The sequence below is a fragment of the Mesoplodon densirostris genome, chromosome 4 (assembly GCF_025265405.1).
Source record: "Mesoplodon densirostris isolate mMesDen1 chromosome 4, mMesDen1 primary haplotype, whole genome shotgun sequence".
NCBI lineage: Eukaryota > Metazoa > Chordata > Mammalia > Artiodactyla > Ziphiidae > Mesoplodon > Mesoplodon densirostris.
Window position 1 is genome coordinate 118,724,097 of NC_082664.1, and position 17,709 is coordinate 118,741,805.

Here is a 17,709-nt window from a genome sequence, read left to right on the forward strand (position 1 = left end):
CCCCTGGGGCCCTAGAGGCATCTCAGCCACTGCGGTGAGACCCCTGCCCCTCGCTCCTTCCTCAGCAACCCCGCCCCCCAGGGAGCCCAGAGTTGCTTCCCACAATTCCTAGGCACAGCCGGCACCATGACCTAGACATCCAAGTCCTAAGAGGCCCAGCACGGCTTGCCTGGACGCTGTGGGTTGCCAGGGGCAGAGGCTAAGCCTCCGGTGCAGAATGGCTTTCTGGTAGGGTGACCAACCATCCCAGGACTGAGAAGTGTTAAAACTGGGACAGTCCTGGGCCAAATGGGACAGTTGGCCACGATGCCTGAGAGGGCCCATCCGCTTTCTCTGCTCTGGTAGGAGTCGCAGAGGGAGGGGGCTCCTTCTCCCCTTCCTCTCATTCTCACCTTCTCCTTGTCTCGGTCATCCTCCCTCCCAGAACCATCCATCAGCTGAAGGGAATCCTCTCTTTCAGCTTCCCTTTCAGGTCCCTCAAGGACAGCAGGTTTCCAGTACTAGCCCCGTGAGCCCCTGTGTTTGTGGAGGTGCCCTGGGGGCCACTGGGTGGACGGGAGGAGGTGGGCAGGGTGAGGCCCTTTACTCCTCCTTCAGTCATGGCCTCGCTGTAGACTGGCAGGTCCTGCAGGGCAGGAAACTACTTTTTGTTTGGTTCACAGATGTGCCTAGTCTAGACAACTAGGTGCCCATTTGCTGAATGAACGATTGGGTCTATTTTCCACTCTAGGCATTCCTACTGCAGGTTTGAACTGCTAAAGAGGTCTGCAGGTGGCCATGGAGGCCTCCTCCATCTGACCCCTCCCACCTCCCAGCCGCTCCCCAACTCACTGACAGGCCCCACCTCCAGCACCTCCAGAGAGCCCCAGCCTTTTCTCCCATAGGTCCCCTTTCTGGAGCCTCTCTCAGCCTGTTCCTAGGCATCAAGCTCAGTTCCTCCCCTCCTGGAAGTCCGACTTCATCACCTGCCCCCTCCCATGAGGCTCCCTCCCCAGTTGAGCACTTGAGCACCTTAGGGAGGGTGTGCAGGTGAGAAGGAGGGAAGAGCTGGAAGTGTGCCTGACTGTAGGTTACCCAGGACTCGGGCCAGCCTCAAGCTGGAAGGGTATCTGGGTGTCTCCGGGTCTGTCTGTCAGCAACTGGGTGCAAAGCGTTGGCTGGCAGAGGAGAGGAGGGGAGGGGAAGGGAGAAACGGGGAGAGGAGGGACAAGATAGGGAGGAATAGGGAAGATGAGGGAGCTGCTCTTAGCCCCGGAGTCCCAGGAAGGCTAAGTCAGAGTCCAACACAGTGATGAAGCAGCTGGGCAGCCAGTTACATGTGGACACAAATATCCCCCAAAGACACAGATCATTCCCTGCTGTTCAGAGTGAAGTAAAGGTGGGGAGAAAGCCCCTCCTAACCTGTTCATACATTGACCCTTGAGCCTGGTCACACACTGAGTGCCAATCCTGTTCACACAAGGAGCCCTGATCTTCTTCCCACGCACCCAGAGCCTGGTCCCACACACCGAGTTGAGACCCTCCTCACACACCGAGCCCAAAGCCTGCTCACATGCTGAGCCCGAAGCCTGCTCACACCGAGTCCCGACCCCCCTCACACAAGGAGCTGCAGCCCTGGTCACACGTTAAGCCCTGACCCTAGTCACACGGGACCCCCGACCCTGATCACACAGGGAGCCAAGACTCTGGTGACACACCAAGCCCCACTCTGGTGACACAGGGAGCCCGGACCTTCCTGACACATGGAGCTCCAACCCCCATCACACTAGAAGCCTCAACGCTGGTCAAACACAGAGCTTCATCCTTAGTCACACAGTGAGCTTGGACCCTCCTCACACACAGAGCTGCGACCAAGGTCACGCACGGAGCCCTGACCCGCAGAGCAGACTGGCTCTCAAAGATAGAGAGAAGGGGGCTTCCCTGGTGGCGCAGTGGTTGAGAGTCCGCCTGCCGATGCAGGGGACACGGGTTCGTGCCCCGGTCTGGGAAGATCCCACATGCCGTGGAGCAGCTGGGCCCGTGAGCCATGGCCACTGGGCCTGTGCGTCCGGAGCCTGTGCTCCGCAACGGGGGAGGCCACAACAGTGAGAGGCCCACATACCGCAAAAAAAAAAAAAAAAAAAAAAAAAAAAAAAGATAGAGAGGAGGTTCCAGAGGCATCAGCCTCTCACCTCCCCCAATTCCTCAGGCCTGGGTGACAGATCCAGTGTTTGGGTGCCTGAGACAGATCCCAGCTCTGAGCGACTGTTGGCAGCTGGTGCCCAAGGTAGATCGTGGTGGCTGATTTCCTGACTTTCTTGAGAACAAGACTGAGCAGATGACAACCTCCTCTGTGTCCAGGACACAGCACGTGTCTAGTAGACACCAGGTCCTCTAGGAGCCCCAGCCCCAGGCTTCCGTGGAGAAGCTGCCATGCCCCTCCCTTCCCCTCCCACAAGGATCCAGCTCCACCTCCCTCTTTTCCAGGAAAAAACTGTGAATTGCCAGGTACCTGTCCCCTCCGCTTTCACCCCTCCCCTCTCCTGGCCTTCCCCAACCCAGATACACATGGAATAGGCCCCCCTTCAGTGTCCTCAACTGGCTGTCAGTTCATCCCTGCAGAGGTGTTAACTGATAATTAAGATGTTAGCTGTAAACTTAACGTGTGATTCCCTGCCAGGAGTATTTTGGTTTTAACAGGTTGCTCTTTGAAGTGGGAAAACCTTCAAGAGCCAGCCAAATGGCAGGCGGGAATGCTGAGAGGGGGGTGGGGTGGTATTTTGTGTCTGGAGCCCTTCCAGCCTCCCTGAAACGCAACCCCTCTCACCTCCCCTGTCACTGGCATGAATAGAACACAGGCATGGGAGCCCAGAGAGCAGCCTCCCAGGCTGACTCCACCTGCTAAGAGTTGACGCCACTGGACACGTGATGAAACCTCTCTGAACCTCAGTTTCCTCATCTGCAGATGCATATATAGAATACCAAGCTTGCGGAATTGTGACAGCACATAGGAGGCCCTCAACACTGTAGAGCTCCCATCATCCCTAACTTCCCTTTGTTTCTTCCTTCCACTCCTCCCACCTCCTCACACGCTAGCCCTAATCAATCGCCAAGTCTACCTATTCTCTGGACTTCCTAAATCTTTCCCCAGGCAAAGATCAATGGAATCAAACAGCAAGGCCTGGGCAGTCAGTCATGAGAGTGTGAGGACATTTGGCACATGATAGAAGTGGAGCTTCAGAGCAGGGAGAAAGGACAGCTCACTCAATAAACAGTGTCCAAACAACTGGCTAGTTATTTGGGGAAAAACCATGTAGATCCCTGTCCTCAAACCACACACATAAGAACATTCCGAATGAACTAGGTATTTAAATATTTTTAAATATCATAAAAACTAGAAAACAACATAAGACAGCTTTTCAAAACTCTTCAGTGGGTAAGGCCAGAAACTCTAAAGGAAAATAGTGACAGACTTGACCACGGGACAATTTAAAACTTTTAAGGGGTTTAAAAAAAAACTCCATAAATTTAAATGACAAAAAAAAAAACCCCACAAAACTGTGAAAAAACAATTTGCAACATATGACAGGCAAAAGGGTTAAATCTTTTACCCTCTTACAAATCAGTTTGCTCCTGCAATTCAATAAGATGCATTGCACACACCCTCCCACCATCACTGAACCAAGGTCCCCTGTGACCTCCCCACTGCTAATGCATGATCAATGCTCAGTCTGCATCTTACTCGACCTTATGCTTGAAACATGTCTTGCCCTTGGCTTCCAGGATAGCATACCTGGCTCTCTTCCACCTCATTCATTGCACCTTCTCAGTCACCTTTTCGGTGCCTCCTCAGCTCCCTAACTTCAGACCAAAGGAGGCTCCAGGACTAGGTCTTCTCTTTTCTACCTATACTCAACTCCTTTGATGCTCTTATCCAATCTCGTAGCTTTAAATGCTATCTTTATGCTGATGACCCCATATTTGTATCTCCAGCTCAGACCTAGCCTCTGAACTCCATCCTCACGTATCCATTTCTACTCAGATGTCTACTAGCATCTCACACTTTACATGTCCACAGCCAGGGCCTGCTCACAGGTATGCCACCTGGGCAGTCGTACTGGGCCCTACACTCAGAAAGGTCCCAGGCTTAGTTTAATGCTCTACTGTCACCACTTTGAAATTCTTAACATTATTTTTTAAACAAAGGGCTACCCACTTGCATTTAGCTCTGGCCCCCACACATTATGTAGCCAGTCCTATCCACAGCTGAGCTCTTCTCCCCCCTTACACCAAACCCACTTCTCTGCCCTGTCTCTGTTGATGGCAGCTCCATCCTTTTCCCTACGTGGGCCAAAACCTTTGGAGTCATTGTTATGGACTGAATGTTTGTGTCTCCCAAAATTCGTATGTTGAAGCCCAACTCCCAATGTGATGGTATCTGGAGGTGGGACTTTTAGGAAGTAATTTGGGTTAGATGAGGTCATGAAGGTGGGGCCCTCATGATGGTATTAGTGACCTTGTAAGAAGAGGAAGAGACACCAGAGCTTGGTCTCTCCGTGTGCACACAAAGAAGTCACATAAGCACATAGCGAGATGGTAGTTATCTGCTAGCCAAGCAGAGGGTCCTCGCCAAGAACTGAGTCTGCCAGCACCTTGATCTTGGACTTCCCAGTCTAAAGAAGTATGAGAAATAAATGTGTGTTGTTTAAGCCACCCAGCCTATGGTATTTGGTTATGGCAGCTTAAAATGACTAAGACAGTAATCTTTGGCTCCCTCTCTCTCACACACACACACACCACCTCATCCAATCTGTCAGGAAATCCTATTGGCTCTACCATTAACAAGCACCCAGAATCTGTCCACTTCTCCCCACCTCCATCAAGATCCCCTGGTCCAAGCCCCCACCATCTCTTCCCTGGATCATTGCAACAGTCTACTGACTGATCTCCCTGCTTCCATTCTGGCCCCCTTCACAGTAGCTGGAATGATCTGGTTAAAATGAAATTCAGATCATGTCATATCACTATTCAGAACCTTCCATGTCTCCCTGCTTTCCCTGCTTCATTCTGAGTAAAAGCCAAGGCTTTAGGGTGGCCCACAAGGCCTTGCGTGATCTGGCTCTTGATGCCTCTCTGGTCACACATCCCACTCTCTCCCTCCCTCACCCTGTTGCAGCCACACTGGCCTTCTTACTGAGCCCTGAACAGGCCAGGCCTGCTCCTGACTCAGGGCCCCAGACATCTGTGTGACTCATTCTCTCGCTTCCTACAGGTCTTTCCTTTACTGCCACCTCCCAGTAAGGCCTTGCTGACTACCATATTCAAGTCACCCAGCACCTCCCATCCCCTCACCTGCTTGATGTTTTTCTCCTTAGCACCTAACACGCATACTACACACACTGTATTTCACTTGTTTATTTTCCCTTGGCTGTCTCTCCTTCACTAGAGCTCGTTCCATGGAGCAGCGGGGGATTTTTTTGGTCACTTTTGTTCACTGTTAGGTCCCTAACCAAAACAGTACCTAACACGTAATAGGTGCTCAATCAATGCTTACTGAATAAAGGGACAGATGAATAGAAAAATGAGCTGAGGGCGTGACATACATAGGCAATTCACAAATAAGTTGAAATGGCCAAAAAACGTACACAGATATGCTCAACTTCATTAGTGATCAAAGAAATGTAAAAGAAATCAGTTTTACCTATCAGATTGGCAGGGATTGATAATGTCATGGTTGGCAAGGGTGAAGGGAGGAGGCCTCTTGTACATGATAAGTGGGCACAAGTTTCTGGAGGTTGATCTGGCCTATGGCTCAAACCTGGAACTGTGCGTAACCTCTGACCCAGACAGTCCACTTCCAGAAACATTCCCAAAGGACCCATAACACAAGTGCACACAGAGGTGCGAACTGGGAGGTTCTCTGAGTGAGGTTTATAAATAGCCAAACACCGGAAACAATCTAAATGGCACCAACAGGATTAATAATTGATAAAATAATTTAAAGATCATCCATACAATGGGCGTAAAAGGATAGAGAAGAAGGTTAGAATGATCTACACAATATATTAAGTGAAAAATCAAGTGACGGGGCAGTATATCTAGTGTGATCTCATGTTTTTCCTTTTAAAATATGTTTATAAGTACACAGAAAAAAGTCTAGAAGGATATGATATATGGAACTAGTTAGCAGTGGTTAGCCCTGGCGAGGAAGAGATTATGGGAAGGGGTTGAACTGCATGCTTTAAATACTTCTACACTGTTAGATAGATAGATAGATAGATAAACACATAGAGAACATGTTACCTGAACAGTTGGAAAAATGACTCCGCCTAAGGAGAAGACACTTCCTTTGTCTCCCCAAATGTTGAAGGATGCAGAAATAGGACAGTCTAAGCCCTCATGATCTGGCCCTGCCTCATCCCTGATACCCCAACACCTCCACCCCAACACCCCCAGCATGCTGGGTTCCAAGCTCACGAAACCATTTTCTATTCCTAGATCCTCTCACAGCTCCACACCTGTCTCACAGCTCTGATCACGGGCACAAGGGCCTGACCAACCCAGCCCAGTGACCGCCTCAGCCTGAATTCTGCTGTCAGAGAGCCAGAGGGGAAGACAAGGACCCCAAGAGCACTCTTAACAGCCAGGACTGCTGCCCCAGCGTCTAGCAGGAACCCCAGGTCTCTGCCCCAGGGACAGCCTGCAGGACCTGGGCGATTAGGAAATACCCATTGATTGTGGCCTGAGTAGGCTTGGCCGCCCTTGGCTCCAGGGTACCCTCCACAGGCACTGGATGCAGCTGATCCGAGGGGACCAAGGTGAGCCCAGCAGGGAGGACTGAACAGAGGAAGAGGGAGTCTAGGGTTTCAGCTCCCACTAGGGTTGCCAGATTTAATAAATAGAATTGTATGTCCCATACAACATTGGGGACATACTTAACGCTAAAAAAATGATTTGTTGTCTTTCTGAAGTTCAGATTTAACTGGACACCTTATATTTTTCCTGGCAAGCCTAGCTCCCACCGCATCCCAGCCCTTGGGGAACTTGGCCCCTAGCAGAAAGCCTCCGTCCACCTCGGGCTCCCAGGAGCAGCAGAGAAATGTCCTCTCTCAGGTCCAAGGACCGAGGGGATTAAAAGTGAGCAGGGCAGTTCTTGGTGCCGGAAAGAGCACCTCTGCCCTGAGGGTGTCCTGTAGAGAGTGGGGACCTTTTGGAGTAAGAGCCACCACTCACGGAATCACGAACATCAGGGGAGTGAGTACAGCGACTCTGGCAGGGAAAAGCCAGTGACAGCAACGGATGAGAAACCTCAGATGCAAAGCCTCCCACACCCACACTGGCGGGTGTGTACCACGAAGGATCCTTAACAAACCGCAGACAGCGAACATGTGAGAGCCAAACGGGGGGCCTCTCAGTGTCCCAGGGAGGCGGCCTGGTGAGGATGGCTTGCTGCTGGAGTGGCCCATTTCTTGGAGGTCTGGGAACGCCTCCCCAGGAGGCCCTGCAGTGACTGGGGACTTCAAACCCCATGCTGGGCCCCTCCCCATTGCCCTGACACTGGCCCATTCAGCCGGGGCGGGGGTCCTTACACTTAGAGCCCTCCCACCCAGTGCAGGGGCATGAGGCAGGGAGAGCCCCCCTTGATCTCCCCCTACCTGGGTTAGACGGCACCAGGACGCAAACAGATGGTCCTCTGGGGGCCCGAGGAGCGGCAGGAGGAGCAGCAGCCTGTCCGTCTCGCTCCCAGCATGCACTGTGGGAAGAGCAAGAAGGTTAGTGCGGACAGAGATGGGGCCTCTGCTCCCTGGGCTGGGCCCACCTCGGCATGGGTCCCCCAAGGCAGATCCTGACCCTCTAGCCCAGCGGACTCAGCGCTGCCTCCCACCTCAGGGATGGGCCTTGTGGCAGTGGCCTCCCTACCATCTCCCAGCCCCCTGGACTGCCCTCCCAGGCCTGGTGTCCAAGGGCCTGTTCGAAACCCTCCCTTCTCACCATCTCACACTGTCTTCAATAGGTCAGGCCCATCTCGGTAAGTCTTGTTCAAAACACACACACACACACACACACACACACACACACCACACACACACACACACCACACACCAGAGGCAGCTCTACCTCGTTCTCTCTGAGGTTCTCTTTGCTACCCACGAAGTCTGTCCCCTGCCTCCTGGAAGCTTCACTCACATGTCCTCACCCCCAGCACCCTCAACCCAGGATGTCTGGCTTCTGTCCCACCACTGCCCACGATACCCTCAGCAAGGACCCCCGCCTGCCCGTGCCAGTCCTCCTGCCCCAGCCTGCTGGGCCTCTGGCTGGCTGACCACTCCCTCCTGTAGGAGGCTCCTGACACGTACTCTCCTCGTTTTCATCGCACCCCTTCATCCCTCCTCCATACACATGGTCACAAGCTGCTGTTTCCATCCTCCCCTCCCTTCTCCTCCCTGGGCCATCTCACTCACACCAATGTTTCAATCACCCTCTATCTATGCCCCCCAGTAGCTCCCATTATGCCCAGAGGAGAGCGGAGGCCCCTGACCTGTCTCCCACCCTCCCCTCTCCTCCCTCAGCTCCAGCCACAAGTTCTCTCTGCCTCCCTCCAGATCCACACAGGCCTGGCCCCTCCTCGTCCAGGTTCAGCTCAAGACACCTCCTCAGAAAGCCTTCCCTGACCGTCATGTGCAGGAGCCCCTCCTTCCCCGTGTCACACTACCCTGACCGACTGATTTCTCATTTGGTTTTCCCTGTCTCAACAATCCCACAGTGAGCTTTATTTCCAGTCAGGTTAATTGAGGTATAATTTACTTGCAGTAAAATTTACCCTTTTCAGATAACAAATACTAGTGAGGATGTGAAGAAAAGGGAAGACTTGTGCACTGTTGGTGGGAATGTAAATTGGTGCAGCCACTATGGAAAACAGTATGGAGGGTCCTCAAAAAATTAAAAATAGAACTACCATATGATTCAGCAATTCCACTTCTGGGTATATATCCAAAGGAAATGAAAACACTAACTCAAAAAGATATATGCACTCCTGTGTTCACTGAAGCATTATTTACAATAGCCAAGATATGGAAACAATCAAAGTGTCCATCAATGGATGAATGGAAAAAGAAGATGTGAGATATATATCTAAGTAACAAAATATTATTCAGCCATAAAAAATAAGGAAATCCGGGCTTCCCTGGTGGCGCAGTGGTTGGGAGTCCGCCTGCCGATGCAGGGGACACAGGTTCGTGCCCCGGTCCAGGAAGATCCCACATGCCGCGGAGCAGCTGGGCCCGTGAGCCATGGCCGCTGAGCCTGCGCGTCCAGAGCCTGTGCTCCGCAATGGGAGAGGCCACAACAGTGAGAGACCCGCATTAAAAAAAAAAATTTTTTTAAAGGAAATCCTACCATTTGTGACAACATGGATGGACCTTGAAGGCATTATGCTAAGTGAAATAAGTCAGACAAATACTGTATGTGGAATCTAAAAAAATAAAAAAACAAACTCATAGGAAAAGAGATCAGACTTATGGTTACCAGAGGCAGAGGGTTGGGAGAGGAGGAATTAGAGGAAGGTGATCAAAACTTCCAGTTACAAAATAAATAAGTTCTAGGGACATAGAGTACAATATGATGACTGTAGTTAACACCGCTGTCTGTTATATAGGAAAGTTATTAAGAGAGTAGATCCTAAGAGTTCTTATTACAAGGAGAAAAAACTTTACCTCTTTTCTTCCTCCTTTTCCTTCTATTGTATCTATATGAGATGATGGATATTAGGTGGTAATCATTTCACAATATATGTAAATCAAGCCATCATGCTGTACACCTTAAATATATACAGTGATGTATGTCAATTATTTCTCAATAAAACTGGATCAAACTTTACCCTTTTTAGTGCACAGTTCTAAGCTTTGATAGTTGCATAATCTGTGTAACCACTACTGCAATTAAGATACAGAACATTTCTATTAATCCCCAGATCCAAAAATCTCCATGAGCTGTCCCTTTGTAGTCAACTTCCCCCACTCTCTACCTCTCACAACCACTGATCTCTTTCCTGCCTCTATACTTTTGTCTTTTCCAGAATGTCATACAAATGGAATCATCTATATGTAGCCTTTTGAGTCTAGCTTTGTTCATTTATCAAATAATGCATTTGAGATTTACCTGTGTTGTTTCTTGTACCAGAATTTCATTCTTTTTTTTTTTTCATTGCTGAGTAGTATTCGATGGTTTATCCATTCACCAGTTGAAGGACATTGGGATTTTTTTTCCAGTTTTTGGTGATTATGAATAAAGCCACTATAAATATTCGCATATAGGTTTTTGCATGAACATAAGTTTATATTTCTCTTGGGTAAATACCTAGCAGTAGGATTGCTGGGTTATATGGTAAGCATATTTTTAACTTTATAAGGACCTGCCAGGTAGTTTTCCAAAGTGGCTGTACCATTTTGCATTCCCACCAGCAACATATAAGAGTTTCAGTTGCTCTGTATCCTCACCAGCACTTACTGTTGTCAATTTTGCAAGAGTCATTGTAAGAGATACGCAGTGGTATCTCACTGGGGTTTTAATTTGCACTTCCCTAATGACTAATGATGATGAGTGATTTTTTTATGTGCCTGATTTATTATTTTAGTACCATCACTATTTGAAAGTACCATCTTGATTTAATTACTTCTGTTTATTTTCCATTTCTCCCATCATATGTGAGAGCAGGGGCCTTGGCATCTACTCCCCCAATATCTAGAAGAGTATCTAGATGGATAATGGATAATGATGATGATGATGATGATGATGATGATGATATCGAGCATTTATAGAGTCCTTATCATGTGCCCAGTGCTGTTTTGAGTGCTTTACAAATATTAACTCATTTAATCCTCATAACCACCCTAAGAGAGACAGATGCTATGCCCTTTTTAAAGAGGAGAAGACAAAGGCAGAGGGAAGTAATTAACCAGTAGCTAATAAGGGACTGAGCCCAGCTTCAATCCCAGGTGGTCTGGAGTCAGAGTCTGGAGTCATAATCAATACATTACCTGGCCCATAGCAGCCACATTTGCTAAAGGAATGAAAATGTGGAAGAAAGGCAACAACTTCAATCCAGCATGCCATGGACTGAATGTTTGTGTCCCTCTAGAATTCATATGTTGAAACCTGATCTCCAATGTGATGGTATTTGGAGGTGCAGGTTTGGGGAGGTGATTAGGTCATGAGAGTGCAGTCCTCATGAATGGGATTAGTGCCCTTAGAAAAGAGACCCCGGAGAGCCCTGTCACCCCTTGTGCCATGTGAGCTCACAGCGAGAAGATGGCATCTAGGAACCAGGAAGCAGGCGCTCACCAGACGCTGAATCTGCCAGCACCTTGATCTTGGATTTCCAGCCTCCAGACTGTAAGAATTAAACTACTGTTGTTTATAAGCCACTCAGTCTCTGATATTTTGTTATAGTAGCCTGAACAGACTAAGACAGAGTGGCTTCTAGACGCCGCCTCTTGGATTTTCTCCCTCCAAAGCTGAACTCATTCTCACTCTCAATCCTGCTTCTCCTCCTAAAAAATTCATTTTATGTTGGTGTGGCAGGTGTCCAATGTGGATAAGAGGGGTGAGGCTGAGTCAAACCTGGAGCCTGATGGTAGAGGGCCTGGGCCTGCCATGGGGCTTATTCATTAGCGGGAACTCTTCCTCAAAGCTTTTCCCATCAGTCCCTCCCACAGACCGTGGGCCTCCCCAGGTGGAGAGGATGAACAGGAAGTCATGGCCTTGGCAATTCTGAAACCCTTGCTCTGAGAGCACCCCATAAAACCCCTGCTACAGATAACTTTACTGCTCACTGAATGTCTGGGCACACTTCCTCCATGCCCTCCCCCCCACAGAATGTCCCCACACTTCCTCAGCTCCTTTACAGGTAGTTGAGGCCATATGAGAAGTTTTGGCCAGTGGGCTGTAAACAAAAGTGATGTGTGTCACTGCTGGGCCAATGCATTTAGGAGCCAGTGTGTGCCTCTACCATTTTCTCTTCTTTGCCACAGTGGCTGAAGGAGGTCACAAGTTCCAGATGGGGCAGCTACCACATGGTGGAGCTTCTGTAAGCCTGGGTCCCTGTGTGACTAAATGGACCAGAGGCTGCCACCTGCCCCACTTCCCACATCGAACATGTAATGTGAATTCATATGGTAAAGGAAGAAAGAAGAAAGGAGCCTTGTCGCATTAAATCACTGAGAGTTCAGAGAGAGCTTGTTCCTGCAGCCCATCACTATGCTACCTACATCCCCACTGGCCACGTGGGGGCATATGGTTTGAGAACATGTTTGGATGACTTTCTGGGTGACAGAATTAAGCTCCATTTGGGAGCCCCTAAATGACTAGGATTTCAGTGGGGGATGGAATATCTCAATCACCAAGTTGAAAGGTTTCCCATTCGCAAGGGAAAGGGGGCAGTTCCAGGCCCTTTGGCAGGATCCACTAGGAGGACAATCCCCATCTGGGGAAGGGGGGTGTGAACCGAGGCAGCTGGGAGCATCTCCATGAGAGCTGGGGCCTTGGCCTACATTCAAGAGCTTGAACTTGACTTTCGAACAAAGGCTGGAGTGCCTTTAGAGCTTTATCCCTAACTTAGGTTTGGGACCAGCTCTCAGAAAGGTGCTTGGACCCCAAACTGGTCTGTCCTGGATGGACAGTTTGGGGTCAGGGAGGGAGGGGGAAGGAAACTCCAACAGGGCCTTGGAGCCGCAAATGACAATGCACTGCAAGCTTAATTGTAGGTTTATATTTTGAATTTACTGACACTTTAGCAATTATCACCTTGAATGTTCTATGCTCCTGTGGGACAACACAGGGAATAGGGAGAAGAGGCCTCCCCTCAAGATAAGAGCGGGGCGCTGGTAGATGATCTGAGGGGAAAGTCCTTAGTTTATATAAAGCCCCTGTGACTTCTTGCCTTTTCCAAGAAGTGAGATTTGGCTACAGTAAAATACACTGTCTCCTGCCACACACCCCCTCCAAACTGGTACAATACGGCTTCTTCGAGGCCATTAAAAAGACTTCTTGAGAATGAGCGCTGGATGCTGGTGTCAATACTTGTCTCCGTGCATCCAAAGGCCTGTGGTTTTGAAATGGGGCCAGGGTAGCTGGAAACTGTGGCCTTGCATGGCACGCTGCAGGGGTACTGGGGTGTGCTGGGGTGGGGACTTGGATCAGAGGCAGGGGTGGGGTTGTTTAAAGTGTAGAAGCCCCTGGGGCAAAGGTGGACTTGGTGGAACCCAGGGACCTGGGGACAGAGGCTTCTAAAAGAGCAGTCATAAGGAATCCTCTCTCAGAGGCTTTGGGGGTGGGGGGCCTGCAGTTGGGTGTGGCTGTTCCCTGGGAAGGACTGAAGCGAGTTTTGCCATCTTTTTGGCTAAGAATAAAAGGGTGTGACTGATACAGTTCAACTGAAAACAAAATCCCCCAAGGAAATAGGCAATAACTGCTCCATTGTTTACCATGAGGGTTTATTTACTTGGGGGTTTATTTATTTATATTTTTAAATTTTATTTATTTATTTATTTATATGGCTGCGTTGGGTCTTCATTGCTGCACATGGGCTTTTCTCCCTAGTTGCGGTGAGCGGGAGCTACTCTTCGTTGCGGTGTGCGGGCTTCTCATTGCAGTGGCTTCTCTTGTTGCGGAGCACGGGCTCTAGGTGCGGGGGCTTCAGTAGTTGTGGCACGCGGGCTGGCACACGGGCGCTAGGGCACAGGCTCAGTAGCTGTGGCGCACGGGCTTAGTTGCTCCGCAGCATGTGGGAATCTTCCCGGACCAGGGATCGAACCCGTGTCCTCTGCATTGGCAGGTGGATTCTTAACCACTGAGCCACCAGGGAAGTCCCTATGTGGGGATTTATTTACTTGGGGGTTTATTTTGATGATGAGAAATCCATAATGATAAGTTTGGTGATTTCAGTGAGTTTTTTGGCATAGGAGAAAATCTAAATTGGGTGCAGACCTGAGATTTTAACCCAGTTTGGACACCTTGCACCTACCCTCATGACCACAGGATTTGCTTAGATATGCTAGTGGTAAGGAACTGTGCCCAGAATTTGCTGTGCTTTCTGCTTTTGTTTCCTACAGGCAAGTTTCCTGACAAATGATGCTGAGAATTACTCATCCTGGGGTCAAGGATCCAGCGATGGCTTGTGGCTAGAGTGGAGATTTGGCTGGGCTGGTGTCAGCTCAGACCCCTGGCTCGAAAGTAAACTTGAGGATCCCCACTCAGGGAGGAAGGGGTTTTAGATTTGGACCTTATGGTTTGGTATCCAGAGGCCTGGGCAATGTTGGGATGAACGCATTGGCTCGTGGAGAATGCCTGACTAGAACTGCTTGGGGGAGGATTCCGTGAGCACGACATGAATCGTTTTCCCCTGAATGGTTTTTGCTGACTGACTGGGCTTTAATCCACTGTCTGCTAAGGGTTTGGGGGATGAAAACAGAAGATGAAGTTTCAAAGACAAATATTGAAAGAAGTTCCTTTGGAGAATTGAGGAAGAGCTGGCACAGGAGAGAGGTGGCAGGTGGAGGGAGGATGGAGAGGGATGGGAGAGGGTAAAGGGGCACAGACATCACCATCTCGTCGCAGTCACCATAGACAGCATGCCGAGGGCTCCACCCTCACTGGGCTAAGCACTTCCCATGCACGAACATGTTCAATGCCCACCAGCACCCTAGGAGGTGGTACTGTCACTGTCTGCATTTTCAGGATGGGGAAACTGAGGCACAGAGAGGGGGAGTAACTTGCCTTATAAGGAATGGGGCTGAGTTTCAAACCCAGGCAGTCAGGCTCCAGCACCCATCCTAAGAGTCCCTGATGAAACTGGGTTGGTCAGGCTAGAAATGGATGAAAGGCCCCTCAATGCCATTGGCAGGAATTCTGTCTGTGGGTGGTTAGATCTAGGTTGTCCAAAAAATCCCCTTTCTGACAGTCACTAGCTCTGTGACCTTGAGCAAGTTACTTACACTGGGTCTGCTTCCTTATCTGTAGAACATACTTTATATGGTAGTAAAGATTACAAAGCATGTGTGAGTGTGTGTATGTGTGTGTGTGTGTGTGTGTGTGGCCTTGTACAGTACTTGGTAGAGAACAGGAATTCCACAAAAAGTAGACACCCCTTCTCCCTGCCATGGAGCCACAGCACAGATGTGCTAGTCTCCAGAACTTCCAAGCATGGATATGGGCATGGGCATGGGCATGTATATGCATGTATGTACTCATATATCCACATGTCCTTGCCTGGGTGAGCACTCACATGCACAGGCATGCATTTCCCTCCCTGGTCCTGTCCCTAACTCAGGCTGGTGGTGGCATCAGCCATGCAGTCCCCAGCCAAACACCCAGACATCACTCTCGAGTCCTTTCTTTCCCTCTCTCACCCTCACATCCTCTCACCATAGTCAGCCAATTCCTGATTATTTCTCAAACTCATCTTCTCCCGGTTCTCCCTCACCCCCACCCCAGCTGGCTTGCAGTCCTCCCTCCACCCACCCTCCACACAGTGGCAATTAGAATGACCTTTCCCAGTCACAAATTTGACCTCACCCCCACTCCGCTTAAAAGCATTCCAGGAAGCCTGGCCAAGCAAGACGTGAAACTCAGAAGCCTTAAGGAGAAGTCTGACAGATTTGACAGAATAAAGATATAAAGCTTCTGTATAGCCAAAGATACCATAAACAAAGTTAAAGAGACAAACAGCAGACTAAGGGAGATATTTCCAACACATATAACAGACGAACATTTTAAAATTCCTAATATACTAAAAACTCCTTTTAACCAATAAGAAAAAGGCAAAAAGAAAAGAAAAATAAGCAAAGGATGTGAATAGTCAATTCACCGAGAAGAAAATACAAATGGCCAATAACCACATGAAAAGATGCTCAGCCTCACTGGGGAGAAGGGAAGTGAGTGTTGAAACCACAGTGAGATGTTCTCCTGGATTGGCAAAAATTAAAAAGCTTGATAATGTTCAGTGCTAGGGTGGCTGGGGAAATGGCTACCTGCAGATACCAAGGGTGGCCCAGCCTTTTGGGAGAGCAATGTGACAGTAGCTAGCAAAATTTAATAAGCATACCCTTTGCCCTGGCAATTCCATATCTAGGAGTCTATCCTATAGAAAGGCTTACACGTGTCAGCCAAGGTATATATACAAGGATGTTCACTGAAGCATTATTTGCAAGAGTGAAAAATTGAAGACCACCTAAACATCCATCAACCCAGGACTAGTTACATAAATTACGTTATGTCCAAACAATGGAGTATTAGGCAGCAATTAAAAAGAATATGGGAGGGCTTCCCTGGTGGTGCAGTGGTTGAGAGTCCGCCTGACGATGCAGGGGACGCAGGTTCGTGCCCCAGTCCAGGAAGATCCCATATGCCGCGGAGCGGCTGGGCCCGTGAGTCATGGCCGCTGAGCCTGCGCGTCTGGAGCCTGTGCTCCGCAACGGGAGAGGCCACAGCGGTGAGAGGCCCGTGTACCAAAAAAAGAAAAGAACATGGGAGATCTATATTCGATGACACTGACAGATGCCCACAACACACTGGTAAATGAAAAATGGAAGCTGTAGAGTAATGTGCATAATACAATTCCATTTCTTTTTTTAGATAATATACAATAAGTATGTTTATAAAACCACAGAAAAACTTCTGGAAGGAGGCATACCAGACCAACAATCGTGGGACCTCAGCAAAATGAGATTTAAGGGCAAAGAGGGAACTTCCCTACTTAATAGGACACACTTCTATATTGTTTCAATTTTTGCATGAGCAAACATTGCTTTTGTGGTTAAAAAAAAAAAAAAAAAGGAAAGGAAAAAGGAAGAAAAATACTCCATCCATGGCCCCTCACTGGCTGTAAGAGAAAGTCTGAACTCCTTGGGGTGGCCCCTAAGGTCCCTCAGGACACAGCCCTTGTGTGCCACCAGCCTAGGTTTCCCCTTGTCCCATTCTTTGCCTAAGTCTAGATAGACAAGCTCAGCTCCCTTTTAGTCCCCCAGACTGCCTCTGGGCCTCTGTCCCTGTGGTTCTATCTTCCCGCAATGTCCTTTCCTGCCTTCTGTGCCTTATCTTTCAAGTCGTTCCTCATGTGTCGCCACCTTCTGGAAACTCTCCCTGAACACTCCCCCACACTCTGCCTTCTCTCTCCCTCCCAGCAACGGTGACAGCCAACTACCAGGGAGCACACATGTGTCTGTGTCGGGGCTGTGCTGTATGCTTTACACTGTACTGATTCCTTCAATCCTCATAGCAACCCTAGGAAGGCCTGTCACCACCTCATTTAACAGATGAGGGAACTGAGGCAGAGAGGGGTTACCCAACTTGCTCAAAGTCACACAGCCAACAATCAGCAGAGCCAGTGAGTGGTGCCAGGCAAGGCACCCGTGCAGCCCCCTACCAGCGCTCAGCACAAAGTACCTATACCTGCCAGGCTTCAAGACTTGCCTGGGAGTCTCAAGGTTGGGGTTTGTCTTGTTCTTGCCCCAGAACCTGGGCAGGTCAAGCGTGCACAGGGAGGTCTGTGGGCCCAGAAGCCAGCCCCCAACGCCACCCAGCAAGGGCTAAAGGAAGCAGCTGGTCTCCTCAGGGAGCTGGGGTGGCGGTAAGGATGGGGGCTGGGACCAGCACAGTTGGGGGCCAGCTGACCCAGGACTGCTGAGGAAAGGGACGGTTTGTGGAGCTGCAGCCCCACCCGAGGCGGGGACCCAA

The 17,709-nt window shown here is 49.5% G+C and overlaps 1 protein-coding gene across 1 annotated transcript in view; it reads right to left on the minus strand.

Annotated features, from left to right (window-relative positions):
• LINGO1 (leucine rich repeat and Ig domain containing 1) overlaps positions 1 to 17,709 on the minus strand; it is an 83,042-nt gene that overhangs the window by 58,859 nt on the left and 6,474 nt on the right. The window contains exon 2 of the mRNA XM_060095144.1: positions 7,635 to 7,732. The gene's annotated coding sequence lies outside the window, so the exon portion shown is untranslated. The remainder of the gene's footprint in view (positions 1 to 7,634; positions 7,733 to 17,709) is intronic.